This window comes from Epinephelus fuscoguttatus, linkage group LG18, assembly GCF_011397635.1.
Source record: "Epinephelus fuscoguttatus linkage group LG18, E.fuscoguttatus.final_Chr_v1".
NCBI lineage: Eukaryota > Metazoa > Chordata > Actinopteri > Perciformes > Serranidae > Epinephelus > Epinephelus fuscoguttatus.
In genome coordinates, this window is record NC_064769.1 from 15,735,245 (window position 1) to 15,750,571 (window position 15,327).

A 15,327-nucleotide genomic window follows, 5' to 3' on the forward strand; every position below is an offset into this window, starting at 1 on the left:
TAGCATTAGAAGAGTTAACAAGGCTAACCATACAACTAGCGACTGTAGCTAACATTATGTGGCAAAAAAAAATGTTAGCTAACGTGAAGCTACTTGCCAACTTACCATAAGCATTTGAAGAGTTGAAGAGACTACCAGTCACTTGCTAATTTAACATTAGCATTAGATGAGTTGATGGGGCTACCCATACAACTAGCAACTGTAGCTAGCATTATGTGGCAATCCAACTGTGGGGTTTCCCCATCACTGTTATTCGTGGTCAAAACATTCACAATAAAAAAAAAAACCTTTATGACATGTTGAGCCTTGTTGTACAGGTATAACATCACAGTAAGCGTTAGCTTGGTGGTTGGCATGAGCAACTTGTCATAGTAGCACATTGTTGTAAACTGGATCTATATAGAAATATCACATCAATAAATTAGGTCTCTACAGAATTCCTGCATTGCAAAATAGCATGCAATAAATAAAAGGGAGTAAAGGGAAAATAACGTCATTGACAGGCGACCAAATTAAATACCCCGTTGACTTTAATAATAAAACAAATGGAATATTTCTCTGGGCTTGAAAATAGTTGGAAGCAACTATTGTCAATATTTTTTATAACAACAGAATACATTTTTTTAATTAACTCACTGTAACTTACCTATCCAGCACCAAAATGCAGACAAAGTTAGCAGCTATGTGGTATTAGATATTTTTTGGGGGCCACACCAACAGTGGAGACCAAAAACAGCTAAAAAAAAGAGTGAATATTGGACTTATATTTGCCATGTAGCCAGAAACACGACTCCAAATGAATGCTAACGTTAACTTACTCTGAATCTGCTGGACGTATGCTGATTGATTTGATGAACTTCTGATTATATGTAACATGACCCTTGCAACTGATTTAAAGTCACCTGTTACAGCTTGTCACTTCAAGCTACTATAATCAGTATTTTATAATTACAGTGGAATACATTTATTTTTTATTAACTCAATCGTAACCTACCTGCCCAGCACCAAAAAGCAGACAAAGCTAGCAGCTAGCTGGTTAACATAATGTTGCATTTAGCTCAGGAATCAGATATTTCTCTCGGTACCACATCAACAGAGGAGACCAAAAACAGAGCTAAAATCAAGTGAATATTGGACTTACATTTGCCATGTAGCCAGAAACATGACTCCAAATGAATGCTAACGTTACTACTAATCTGCTGGATGTGGAAAAAGGCAATTGTGTGCAAACAAGTTAGGAGTGTCAACTACTATGTCAAGGTTGTGTTCACAGCCTTTTTCCACAGCTCCAAGTGACCAAAAGTGGGGCAGCTGACGGACTGTGAATAAACTGAGCAACATCAATTCTGCAAGGTAGTTTAGAATAGGCTTTTTGGGCTGTGTTCAAATTCATTGAAAGAAATATTGTGTTAGTTCTCAGTCATTAAAACCTGATTTTTTTTCTTAAAGTGACAGCCCTCTGAGTTTTTGTAGCTACTTTAAAATGATTATATGCAATTCAGATGAAAAAATCAGTCGTTTGAGACTTGGATTGGTGAGACATAATAATTTTCATAATTTTAGTGATCTGATAAATTTGGTTTATTGCCCAGCCTTATTACACGCTATATTATTGTTTGCTTCTGTTTATTTCTCCTATAATCAAACAGTCAGAGGCTCAGTTATCATTAGTACAAAATGTGAAAAACATCCATCCATCCATCCATTTTCTAGTGCGGGGACAAGGCATAACATGCACACACGTATTCACAAATACATATACAATAATGCAGCAGCTTTGTGGAGGGAGGCAGCACTGCAGCAAGTTAATGACTATCACCTCTTATTATAACACTCTCACAGCGGTTGGAGACATCATCAAACATAAAGTTGAGACAGAAAACTCCTGCAACGGTGGGCTACCTGTCCGTTTAGCTTGTAGTCGGGGTGATTTGTGTATGAGAGAAAACCAGACAGTGGGAAAGACAGCGGAAGAGCACGTCAGTGTGTGTGCATGTGTGTTTGTGAGTGTGTGTGTGGATGATCCTCCTGAGGCAAAGGCATTGCTAATGAACTCCAAGTGGCTGTGGGAGGTAAACAAACAAACAGTAGCGGCGGCTACTACATCACACCAAACTCCGGCGACGAGGACATTGGGATTGCTGCACACACCCATACACACAAACACATCAACCCACATACCCTTGAATATACATGATGGCTTTTGGGCATACAGTTGAAAAGTTGAAGAGATAGAGATAGAGGAGGGAGAAAAATTGAAAGGTCCACAAGGGGAGATTAAACTGAGAGAGGCAAAAAGGAGGGGTGGAATGGAGGAGAGAGGCGAACAAAAGGAGAGAGGACAGAGAGAGGGAGTGTGTGTGAAAGATGCAAATAGAAAAGAACAAGAGAGAACTTGACAAAGCACAGTCACAGGGAGAAGAGAGTTAGAGAGGAATAGGGAAATCAGGCGACAAGATAGAGAGGTAATGTTTAAAAAGAGTTCTGGATGAAGAAATGCTGGTGAAGAAAATCAGAAATATTCAGAAGTTAAATAGACCTGACTGGCTGTGCCAACTATATTACCATTCAGAACTTGATCAGAATGTCCATTAACTTGATATATGGTGTTATTTCATTTCAAACTGTTGCATTTTGTGTCTGCTTGTCATTGCAAGGCAACAGACGAAGCCAAGTGATATCAACAATCTGACACTTTGTTCTAATCAAAAGAGATTCCACCTCCACATTACTGACTCCAAAATGTCAGCTCCACCAAAGAGGCTTCCCAAACTGCCATTTTTTTGGAGAAGAAAATCCTGCCATGACAGGGGGAAAGGGAAGAGAATACAGTATAACATGAGACCGACAAGGAAAAGTGTTTAAGGACAAAGACAGACAGTTGGATTTTTTTCGGCAATACTAAGCTCATATTGCAGAACCGCGGGGGCCAGCAGGTCGTTCCAGTTTATGGCAACACATAAGTGTGACGTTAGAGCGGCAGGGAAACTGAGACCCAGGACTCACGCAAGACTGAGATATTTTGAACAAACACTGACACAAGACCGAAAATCCCCCCTGAAATTTCCAACTTAAAGAGAAGCTACGTAAGTAGCACAGGAAGAAAAGGAGGGAAGAGAGACTACACCAACACAAGATGTGATTCAGAGAGCATCAGTAGAATCACTGTGTGTATGTCAGGCTGCAGCATTTGTTTGTGTACACAGTGATACAGTACACTGCACCATGACTGCCATGTGATATCTCTTTTTTGGGACAGTTTCTTACTTATAAATCCTTTACATTGGCATTGGCGCCGAGCTGCCATGTGACTGGTGGGTGTCCAAAGCGTAACATAGAACTGTACAATCTCCATGAGCCTAAGGGCCCTAATTTCATGCTGGCGCGCACTTATCTTCTGCCAGCAAAGTTTCAGTCTTGATGGGCTCAGGCAGATTTCTTTTCCCCCACCTTTTCTTGTTTAGTGATACCATTATTTGGAAACAGTCAGTCAGTTGAGATCAAACTGATATTGGTGGCAATTTAATTGCAGTTTAATAGCAAAGTTAGGGACTCTGTGAAAATTATTGTCCAGTAAAAAGAGGCAGGGATGTACCGCTTTTCATATCCTGCCATCATGAAGTTAGGGTTTATTGCAAGGCCCCTCCAGACTCAATTAAGTTTAGCTAGGTGTACCTAAAAAGCAGGCCAACCCATAGAAATAGCTGGGCCACTGAGAATGTTCAGTGAATGGGCCCACCCAAAATCTGCTTCCCTCATATAAACACTTTGGCGTGCTCTCTGCCCACAGTCTCCCCCCCCCCCCCCATGAACATGATTCATTGCTGGCCTCCACGGGCCCCCCTGTAAAGGCATGGCCCCAGAAAACCCCCCTTGCCTTTATGGGCGCCCTGCAACTGATAACAGTGTGAATGCAGAGAAAATTAAAACGCTTTTTCACGGTACAAACATAGCTGTATGCGAACTCTTTATCTCCAGAAAAGTGAACTCAACTTGAAACAAACATCATTTGCCCTTGGCATCACAGTAGGGGTGTTGAACTCTTGCCTTGTGATTCTGCTTTGACAAGGACATCAATTTATTTGCGAGAGAAGCTTTTGTGGCATCTTGAATGTGCTCCCTCATCTCAAAACTGTGATTGTGCCAGGTTCAAGAAGGAGCTAATTGGCTGTAGTTGATGCGTGCCTTTGGAGCACCTTGATAATTTATTCTTGCAAGTACAATTACAAAGCAGGTGTGCCACTGCTGCCCCAGTGCTCCCGGCCACAAGACATCTGATACTCAAGTATGCTAAAATGCAGCAGATTTGTGCAGTTGCTTGCACTTTGTTTGAAAAGCACAGGGCCCTAAAACTCCATTGATATCCTCCTTAACATGACCTTCATCTGGGGACAACGATTGCCATGAGACGGCCTGCTGAGTGTCACTGACTGTCACACAAGGATCACAATTAGGTTAGATCTCACAGGAGGTCTGTATTGCGAGTGTATGTGTATCAGTGGTGACACTCTGTACGCATTTGTTCCAAACATGATTTGATTTCCATGGTGCACAAGACAGTGAAAAATGGAGGAAATAGGATGAATCAGCATGAAATGAAAGCGCATCAGTGGTGATACTGCACACGCATATACTGTACAGAAAAGAGACACCAAGTGAATTGAGTGGGTGAGAAAAGATTGCATTTTACAAACCGTATGTATTTCACTATTAATCTGTTAAATAAATTGATTTATAATTAAAAAAAAATATTATTATAAATGTTGCTGTTTACAGTAGGGATGCACCGAAATGAAAATTTGTGGCCGAAGCCGAAGCCGAATAATATTAAACGCTTGGCCGAATACCGAATACCGAGTACCGAATAACGTTGTTTAGTTTTTCATTAGTTTTTGCAGATGAACCCCCTCCAGATTAGTGTTGTCACGGTACCAAAATTGGATCCCACTGTACAATACCAATGAAAATATCATGGTTCTGAGTAGTATCACGATGCCACAGAAAAAATGAGGCCGATGTGCCTTTTGTCATTTATAAAAAGATAAATCACTTTTCTATAATACATCACTGATATTTCAATGGAATAAATTACTTACTGACTTATTCATACTTCAAAAACAGCATCAATAAGTGATGAACATAGGGGGGATCAAAATAAATAAATAAATAAAATAAAAATCAACCAGCCACCCTCCTCCCCTTCTTAAGTAAAGAACAGTCCCTAAAGTGCGGTGAGGTTTGTGGGCCGTGAATGGCTCGTTTCACTCGGCTCGGTACTTCTGGGCAGTCCACACGCCAAGAAGAGGATATTATTGGAGCCGACTTCCCCGTCGCCGGTAAGCCGATGGCCGCCGTATTTGACAGGAATACATTACTGTCTATGTCTGTGACCCCCGTTCAACCCACAATCAGTGGGATTCGCCTTTCGTTTCTGCTCCTGGTTGAAATCTGTAGGCTGCTCGCACAGCGTGCTGAATGATTTAAGCTTATTTTGCTTGCTCAAAACTATTTTTAGTCGCAAATGTGAGTGCGGTGTCGCCACACTGCCGACATTTTACTCCGCCCGTCACGGCACGCTGTTTGATTGTGTTGTCAAAACACGTCGCTATTATTCGGATACCGAATACCGAATACCGAATGTGTGTTTTTTTGCAATATTCGGCCAAATATATTCGGTTACTGAATATTCGGAGCATCCCCAGTTTACAGTTACACACTACTGCCTAGGCCGTACATAAAGGTGCCATGTGGAGATTTTTTAAATTATGTTCAGCCTTACACACCACAGCACATTATTTGTATTATTGACACTTAATAAACCCATTGAGTGCGTTTCCTTAAAACAGTTCTTGTAGGTCAATTGAACAGCACTAAACTGGCAGCAGAAACGGATGTTTAATCACCCGTGTCTGTGCATGTTCATACTCATACGTGTGAATGATACCATCAAAACGGGGACCAACTTGTAAAAACATTGCTCCATATTACTACTCGTGGTCAATAATTTTACAGGGTACCTTTGAAGGGGTAGTTTGGGGCGATAGTTTGGGGCGGGTTGTGTGAGGTACTTATCCATAGTCAGTGTGTTACCCACAGTAGACGGAGGTTGACGCATCCAGTTTGGAGAAGCAGGCAGGAGTACTGCCACAGAAGCTAAGCAATGTACTTCTATGGAAGGGGGCAGGAGCAAACCGTATTTTAGCCACCTAAAAAAATCCATAACAGTTTAAGTGTTTGCTACATTCAGAATATTTTTAGGGATGAATGCCAATATCGGCACATCATCGGCATCAGCCGATATTGGCTTTCAATCAGAATTGACATACATGCTGTTAATATTGTTATGTCATCAGAATCGGCCAACATTCTTTTCCTAATTTGCACAATGAATGAATATCACATACATTGAAAAGCATTGTGTGTCATGTCTGCTGGCGGGCCATCACGATTTTACCCTGGAAATCCAGAGTTCTCGCAAGAGCTCAATTTGAATTTGCTCAGCGAGTCACCCTGGCAATCAGTAATGATGCTCATTACCCATGTCGTTGGAGCCGAGCTGCACCAATTACATCGGTGTATCTGATATAGGCGGGCCTGAGGCGAGCTAAACAGATGACGACATCGCTGCGACGATGAAGTCCGGAATCAGTCTGTAAACACTGCAAGATGGCTACGGATGAACACCAGTTGTTTGAAACGGCTTTGGCCGCTACAATGAATGAGTTAGACTTGGCTTTTTCTCTAAAAGAGGAACAGAAGACGGCGCTCGAGTCTTTCTTTTGCAAGAAGGACGTTTTTGCTGTTTTGCTGACCGGATACAGCAAGAGTCTAATCTCTCAGTTAGCTCCGCTGGTAGCTAAGCGCTAAGTATTGTTCTGATTGGTTGTAGTGTGATCCAATTGCGTGCAGTGATATCTTCAAATGCATGCTTGGTGCCGCCCCTCGAGTTGGGCTATTTTCATTACCCATAGCCAGACCCTAAATCTTTCTACATTTGCATAATATGATGTTAATGCCACTACAGAAGAGACTTGCTGATCACTAAAATTAGGGAACTGATACATCTGCATCTACTGTGCATCCCTAAATATTTTGACTGTCAATGGAGTCTGGCTTTGAAGTGAGTTTAGACAAGTTTCAAGTTCAATATAAGAGAATTACTGTTTTGTGTCAAAGAGGTCTGGTGGCTTCGAAGAGAGCTATTTAACGGCTTCAGTTCCTCACTAGATAAGGCTGTCTGACAGTGAGGTAAAGCAGTTAAATTTTTCAAAATACAGCGTACACCCAAATTGATGTAGATTTATGTTTTCGTCGGGCCTTTTTATAGGTGGCTAAAAAACATTTTGCTGGCAGCCCCCACAACAGCAGTGCATTACTCCCGTGGCAATACTCCTGTCTGCTTCTCTAAACAACGGTCATTGCAACTGAATTGAAAATTGAGAATCATTTTTAATTCTCATGTGTTTACCATACCTAACATTCTTCTTCCACTACTTATTTTCACTTCACATCTTTTGTCAGCACATGTGGTCGGTGGATATTTGTCTTTATATCAACATTGGGATTTTTGTCTTTCAAGATTCTTAGTCATCCGGGTCAAATGCTATCTAGAAGCCAAAGCAAGCTAGACGTGCTGTTTTAGCACCAAGGAACTTCACTGATTCTACGGACTGCTGGGGTTTTCCTGACACTTAGACCTCAAAGGGTTTAATTTTTACTAGTGATAGTGGTGGTGGGTTCAAGCTAACAACAGGAACAAATGAAATCGTTTGAAATGTGGTTTCAAACAGTCAGTGAGTGTTCGGTGGAAGTGATTAAAAAACTGAGCAAAAATATGATAAGTTATTTATCAGTTTCACAGAAACTGAAAATGACTGTTACTCTACTGTTACATGGAGGTTTTTGGGAATTTGCCTTTAAAAGAATAACTAGGTCTTACTTACTACAGAGCAAAATGTTGGAAAATACAGCAAACATTGTTAGAATAGCTGCCACCAATTTCCTATCCTTGTAGTTACAAAGGCACAGCTCCATCTATGAGACTAAAGGGCTTTGTAAGATCTCGCCTTTTCTAATTTCAGTTAAAAGAAAATGCTCCTTCGGATAACATTAGTTCAGCCAGTAGGTTGTTACCTGCTGCAACACAATGTCAGTGAATAGGTCTATAGGTATTCACGTGTTTGAAGAATGTGACATGTTCATCCAAGAACAATTAAAAATGGCGGATAGCAGCTGCATCGAGACTGTCAGTCAAACAGGGGCAGGTGAGGTGAGAGGAATTTAAAAAACATAAAATGAGGTTGTGCCCTGATAGGATTGTGACACCTTTAAGTGTGAAAGCAGCGTTTAATTCCACCCCAGCAAAGCTGCTGCTTCAACCCCCTCCACCATGAGGCATCTCTGTGCATGAAAAACAAATTTGGAATTCTAACAAGGAGGGAATAATGACAAAACATGTTTAAACTTAAATTGAAAATTGTATGTTGAAGTTTCCTTATAGCACAGTGACTATTAGAGTGAGTGACAGGAACAGAGTGACACAGGAGTAAAGAGAGAGAGGAGAGATATAGAGAGGATGAACATGCCATTTTGATCACCCCACGCTGTCGTTCCTGTGCTGAATGTTCTGCAGTGACACATGCGTGACATCAGAGCAGCCCAACATGACCGCCAGAGGAGCCCGGTGCAATGCAAAAATGAGGACACATCTTTCAGCATCAGTGCCCCACTGTCTACAGACTGGCATACACAAACACACACCCACACACCCACACAAAGACATACAGAGAGAGCAGCGCCCACATCGACTGAGTGCCCCATGTACATTTTTTCAATTAGAGCAGACAGAATGCTTTAATTCATCCTCTCGCATGCAAAAGGAAAAAAAAAAGAAAAAGAAAACAGTGGGGGGAACGAAATGTTGTTTGATACCATCAGGGGAGGTGAATCAAAAGAACGTCTCATGATGACATGCGCCATTTCCTGTGACAAAAATCACAATGTTGTCTAGTGTTATTCTGTATCATGTTTGCTCCAGTGCACAGCGATACGTACACATTTATTTTGAGTGCATACACCCCCCCAACCGACCCCCCCCATCCACCCACACACACACACACACACACACACACACACACACACATATTACTGTGTGAAGAGTCTACCAGTCAGCACCAGGCTAAGCAAGCACACATGTGCTCAAATGACATGCCACCTTGGTTAACCTCGTCACACTGGTGAAACACTGAAGAGGGCCTGAGCTGACCTATGCGCACAGAGCTGTTTATCTCTGTCTCGAGTTAGAACTGAGTAAACAACATGGACATAGGAAGCACCCACACACTGCTGAAAAACTCACAGTTATATGTACATTTAGATGTGAGTCAGTTGAGGATGAGTAAATTATTATTGCTAAAACATGTGATAGTTCAACAAAATGAGTTAAAGGAGTGCTTACGACAGAGATATGTTTACGAGAAATCATCCGTTACAATCTTCACTGGCATGACTTCAAGTGTTTGCTGTTGCATGACACTGTACAAAGGTATGTAATACTTTTCACTGAGGAGATAACATCAAGAAAACAAAGATCGAGATTGGGATTTTTTTTTTTTTTTAGGACTTCTGAGGTCAGGTCATTTTGATTTGCTAATGGGCTGACAATATAGAGCAACACAGCCTATACCGATTTTCATGAAGCTACAAATTATACATGAAAATACAATACTTTTTTCTGTTAAAGCTATGGTTCTGCAATTTGGGAAATGCTGTAAAACTCCAATTAAAAAAGCCTAGCCCCATTGAACGCCCATTCTCTTTTATTAGCCCAGTGTGGCTACATGTTTTGACAAATAAAGGCCTGTCTCAATTAGAGGCCTGGTCTGTTTGCCAAGCAGTTCATTTTTTTTTTTTTTTTGGATATACAAAAGCAGGTTGATGGCTACCTTGCTCATTCTTTGATTACCCTGCAAGTTCTTCATATTCCTTAAGTCCGAATCAAAAGGGTTTTTACATTACAATTAATCCAAGGTGTGAATAATGTTTTAAGAGGATAAAGTGGGGTTGTGTCAGTATGAGCAACAGTTTTGTGTGACAGCAATTAAAGTTCCAAATATAGGCCTTTTGATTTCAGTGATTTAAGCAAATAATAGCCCAGGCTATTAATTAAAATTTTATGGTACACTTATTTGGTTTATTTCCATAAAGTTTGATTAAAGAATCAATACAAATATAAATATGAAGCCGCTGCCAGCATGTCTTAGCTTAGCACAAGGAATGGCAACTAACCTCCAAGGAACAGCGTCGATCGTTGAAGCCAATCTGACATAGTGGCCAAACGTGGTATTACAACTTCCTGGTCTATCACGTGATGCCATGTGGCCCAAAAAGACTTTTTTTCCCATAGACGTACATTCTAAAAAGAAACATCTCTAAATCAGTGGATATATTTTTTTGAGTGTCACAACCAGGGGTCGCGTTAACCGGATATTCTCGGTCATTGACCGTTTTTTTTACAACAATGACCGGAAAATCTGAAGGCTGTCCGTCATTTTGACTGGTTGCAATTACCACCCCTGCCCACTTGGCGGCGGAGTGCACAGTCAGTGGTTTAAGTGGCTGCCGTTTTCACACTGCAGAGAAAAAGTCATTCATCTGCTTCATGTAGCAATAACGGCCTGGACACACCGGACCCGTTACTGCCGTGGAAATCCTGCGAGTATACTTGCAGGCGCTTGACTGTCCACACCACAGGCAGCGCATTTCTCCTGCGCTCTCCGCACCGGTTAAACATTGACTCCACTCATCTGTTCCCGTTAGTTCTCGTTTTTTCACTTCAACAGGTCATTTTAAACATGGGTAAGTCCATATTTTAATCGTTTTTTGTAACGTTAAAAAAAAGTTATAAAGTTAATGATAACTTGTCATTGAATGTCCATGTACTGAGTGCGTTGGATAAACACTGAATGAATAGGGCATATTGCTCTGACCATTTTATTTATGTAGTTATGTCTGTAGGCTCAGTGACACAAAATTAAAATTGCAATGAAGTGATTAGGGTATTGAAAAATGTGTTCGGTTATGCACTGTTGTGTTATTTTAAATTATACACAAGGTATTTTCTCCTCACGTTCCTCAGTGCAAGCTGTTACTTTATTTTGAAAATTGGCCGGATTCTCTCATCTTTTCTGCGTCCGACTTCCTGTTTGGTACGATCCGCTCTATCCAGCTTGACAGAAGCGCTAGCGTCACGGGTGTGTGGATGTCTGTTCTTTTCGTTCATGTCCTTATTAATGCACACTTTATAACTTGCTTGTTGGATTTATCAAGAACGAACGAATGAAAACTAAATGTCTTTGAATATCTTTATTATCATTTAAAAACAAAAATTAAAATGACCGGTAAAAATAGATTATGACCGGATTTTTACGACCCTGTCGGTCAAAATGACCGGCGACGAAAAAGTCTAGCGCAATGTCTGGTCACAACCCACGTAAAATGACTCGATTCACATCGGTAATTGATCCATTTGGTCCGATAACATTTTAAAAGTTCAAAAGAACAACACGATTCAATCATTTTATCCCCATTCAAGTTAGCAGAGAGCTAAACCAGGAGTAAGCCCCTCAGCCGGCAGAAGTCTCTGCTGGGCTTGGTCTATGGGCCCCAAAATGCGGACACAACAATTTCATACCGTGCAGAAACTGAGGTTTCAGATTCATGTGCCACTGAGCAACTTCCATAGGACTGAATGGGGGAAACAGAGGGAACAGTTAGCCTGGCTCTGTCCAGAGGTTAAGAAAAAAAATCGCACTAATTAATAGGGGTGAGAAGCATCAGAGGCTCCACGATACGATAATATCATGATACTTAAATCACGATACAACATTATTGTGATTTTAAATGTGTTGCAATATGCTAAGTATTGCAATAAAGTATATTGCGATATATTGTGATGTATTACCTTTTTTCAACTGTAAATTATGTCCCCAAAAGAAAACTTTGTCATCATCTGTTTTATCTAATAAAATAAAGTTTTCAGTCTGTTCATCTCACTTCAGTCATTTTAGTTGCATGGACTGAAAACCCAATTGATTTTATTACTCAAGTAGGCTACCTCAAGTTTAATTTGTATTTATAATATTAACAAGTTATACAATTAAGAAACTGATACTAGCCAATGTGTGATGATATTGGCGCACAAAAATATCGCGGTACTTTGCTGCATCGATCTTATCCCCCATCCTAATTAACTAACTACTAACCCCGATTTCTTTTTTAATTTATGTTCTAATTTTTACCAAGCTAGTTGTTTCACCTATGTTAAGTCTTTAAACATGTTGCCTGATATCAAACAGAACTGGCAACTCCGTACTCTCCGTTTCCATCTTCAGTCTGACACTTTAACCGATTTCCGTGGGTGAGGGGGATTCCTGTCATGCTAATTAGCTTATTGAGTCCCTCTGCAGCGCTCATTGGTTGTTTTATTTTAACCACTGTTCCATGTCACACTGCTAGAGAAAAATCAGTCAGCTTGAACCTGGTAGATTGGTCTCTTCTGGCCAAAGCTACAGAATGAACGGACTGATATGAGAGCGGTATCAATCCTCTCATCTAACTCTTGGCAATAAAAACAAACCAACAAGCAAATAAGTGTACACAGTGCATCAAAGGATTGTAAAGTTAAGTGTTGCCATCAGAATAACCATAAAATAAATTACATTTCTAGCCTTTAAATATATTACAAACCAATAATGTCAGGGAAAAATTTAAAGTCAGAGTGGCTTTCACCTTCTGCAGGGAACACAAATGTAATGAAAGCATCAGGTGGGTAATGCTGTGATTTAGCAGTAATTGCTAACGCATGTTAGCTGTGGCAATGGGAAGGGTGAGGGAGGTGGGGGGACTGTGTAGTGAAAACTACCCGCCTCAGATTCCTGTCTTTTTCCACTGGCTCCTACCAGCATTCTGCCGGGCTGCTAGGACATGAAGAGCACATACACGACAGGTCATCGCCACAGAGAAGGGGTCAGCCTGTTTGCTTAACTCACTTATTACCTTATGCACTAATTAGCAAGCTTTGTTTACTTGCACGAGTCTTGAGAGAGGCTTGAAGTTTGCAGCAATTTAATTATGTACAGCAGACAGCAAAAGAGCACGGAAAATTGAGGTGGGCTGCGAGGATAAATGCCATCCACAGTGCTCTCTCTCTCTCTGTCTACTTCTGTGTGAGTGTGTGTATCTGCATGATTCCGTGGGGTTTATTTATGTGTTTGTGAATGCGTGTGTGTGTGTTAGTGCATGTCTGTGTGCGTCATCCCCAGAATTATAGGTTTGACTTTCACAGTAAGTCTAATGTCCCCTCGCTGAAACTCGAAGGATCAGAGAAAATGTATCAGGCTACTGTCTTCTGTTACAATGACGCCTTTGCAAAGATAGGGGGAGTTAAAAAGTTGATTTAAGCTCACACATTCTTCCCCGGAGATATTTAAGTGAATACCAGTGACTTTTTGGTCGTGAGCCCCGGTGTACTGTAAATTGAATACACAAAAGGAGTTCAAACAAGGTTCCCAGAAGTGGAAATCAAGTGCCAGGTAATACTGAGAGCAATTACAGTCTGTATGAACAAGTTGGAAATCTTTTAAACGTTTCAGAACCGCCCCGAATGCATATTACAAGAACAAGTGAAATGAGCTCTCTATAAGGCGACATAACCTTCATGAATTTTTTATGTGCTGATGCCACAAATACCATAAAATGAAGCAAAATAGCTTCGACTATGAAGTCTTATTGTGCAAAATCTAATTTTCCATCCAGTTTGAGAATGCAATCTCATGACTGTATCAGAAACACATCCTCGTCATACTTCTCAGCACTCTGTAATTCTTTGCTACGGCTACGTGCTCCTGTTCATGCTGAAAATACTTGGAACAATCAAATGTGCACATGCTCCCTTTCTTTTCTTTTTTCTACTCAGGCACAAATGCACACACATGCACACAGACACGCACTCACACAACACAGGCACGACATTCATGCCATGTGATCTTGCTAGGCATTATGCCAACGGCCAAACATGTCACTTACCAGAAATCTCTGAGACAGAGTGAGAGAGAGGGAGAGGGAGGGAGAGAGAGAAAGAGAAAGAGAGAGAGTTTCTGCACATTTGTCAGTTTGTGCGAGCTCCTTGTCAAGTGTAAGTACAGTACATACACAGGGAACATGAGATTTAGCTGCTACAGTTATCTGCAATGTAGTGCGGTGTGGGGGCAGTCGATTCTGAGAAAAGGAGAGCCACGTGATCTTTGAGATCTAATGTGGAATTGTTCTGAGGAACATGCCATGTTTACTGTTCATTGTCTAAATTCTTGGAAGGCTTCCTGAAAAGCACGTAGCGAGCCAAAGCAGCCCAAATCAGTTACATTTCAAGATTCCTAATGGCTTTCGCTGATCCTCTCTTTCTCTCGTTTGCTCCCTCATTATTGCTCTGTATTTCAGCATGAACAGAAATGGACTGTACCTGTGTGTTTGTGCACAGCAAATGAAAAATAAAAAAGAGCCTTTGTACTTTGTGGTAGCAGAAACTAAGATCCATAGCTACATTATTATCTCTGTGTGGACTACAAACCACCAGGGGAATAACAAATTACTTTTAAGAGGGCGCAAATCAACAGAAAAAGACACTTTTTATTTCCCTATTTTATCTTATCCTCAAATCTGTGTTTTCCTAAGATGAGGCTAATAGTAGGACTGTCAAAAGGAAGTAGCGAATTCCAAGAAACAAAGTTCCGCTACATTACATATTATATGAGTAGGGCATTTGAGGAACTGCCCAACCCTTTTTTGTGGCTTTAGTTGTCACCTTTTGTGCCATAAACACATAATTTGGCTGAAAGAAAAAATCTTTATCGATTATGTCTTACACATACGACATATGTAATCAAAGGCTGACCTCTCTTTCATATTCCTCTTCCTCCTCTTGACCAAACATTTTTACTACTGTTTCAAGTGGGAAACATTACCTGCTGAGGAGCTACCGCATATCAGACAAACCAGGGGAACATTGATCATTTTGACATAACTTAGTTTATCTAAGTTAATTTATTTTTCAGCAGTGCTGCCAGATTCACCTATTTAGCAGTCAATCTGATTTGATGTGACTCCCGACTTAATTTTGGCTTTGATAAGAAAATATGTGGACAAGGCAAGGTCACTGGGGCCTCTAACTTTGTTTGCTATTAGGTGCATTTCAGGAGATGATGATTTATACCCCTAACCTCTACAGGGAGCTGAGTGGATATTCCTCCTGTGTTTGTATAGTTTAAATCT

The 15,327-nt window shown here is 40.8% G+C and overlaps 1 protein-coding gene across 3 annotated transcripts in view; it reads right to left on the reverse strand.

The window, feature by feature from the left end:
• The window catches only part of LOC125905902 (nucleus accumbens-associated protein 2), a 32,768-nt gene that overhangs the window by 12,863 nt on the left and 4,578 nt on the right, over window positions 1-15,327 (reverse strand). Inside the window, exon 1 of one of the 3 annotated variants that reach the window (XM_049604207.1) lies at window positions 1,142-1,165. The exons of the other annotated variants lie outside the window; for them this stretch is intronic. The gene's annotated coding sequence lies outside the window, so the exon portion shown is untranslated. Of the gene's footprint in view, window positions 1-1,141; window positions 1,166-15,327 lie in introns of those variants that run through there. 3 annotated transcript variants of the gene reach the window in all.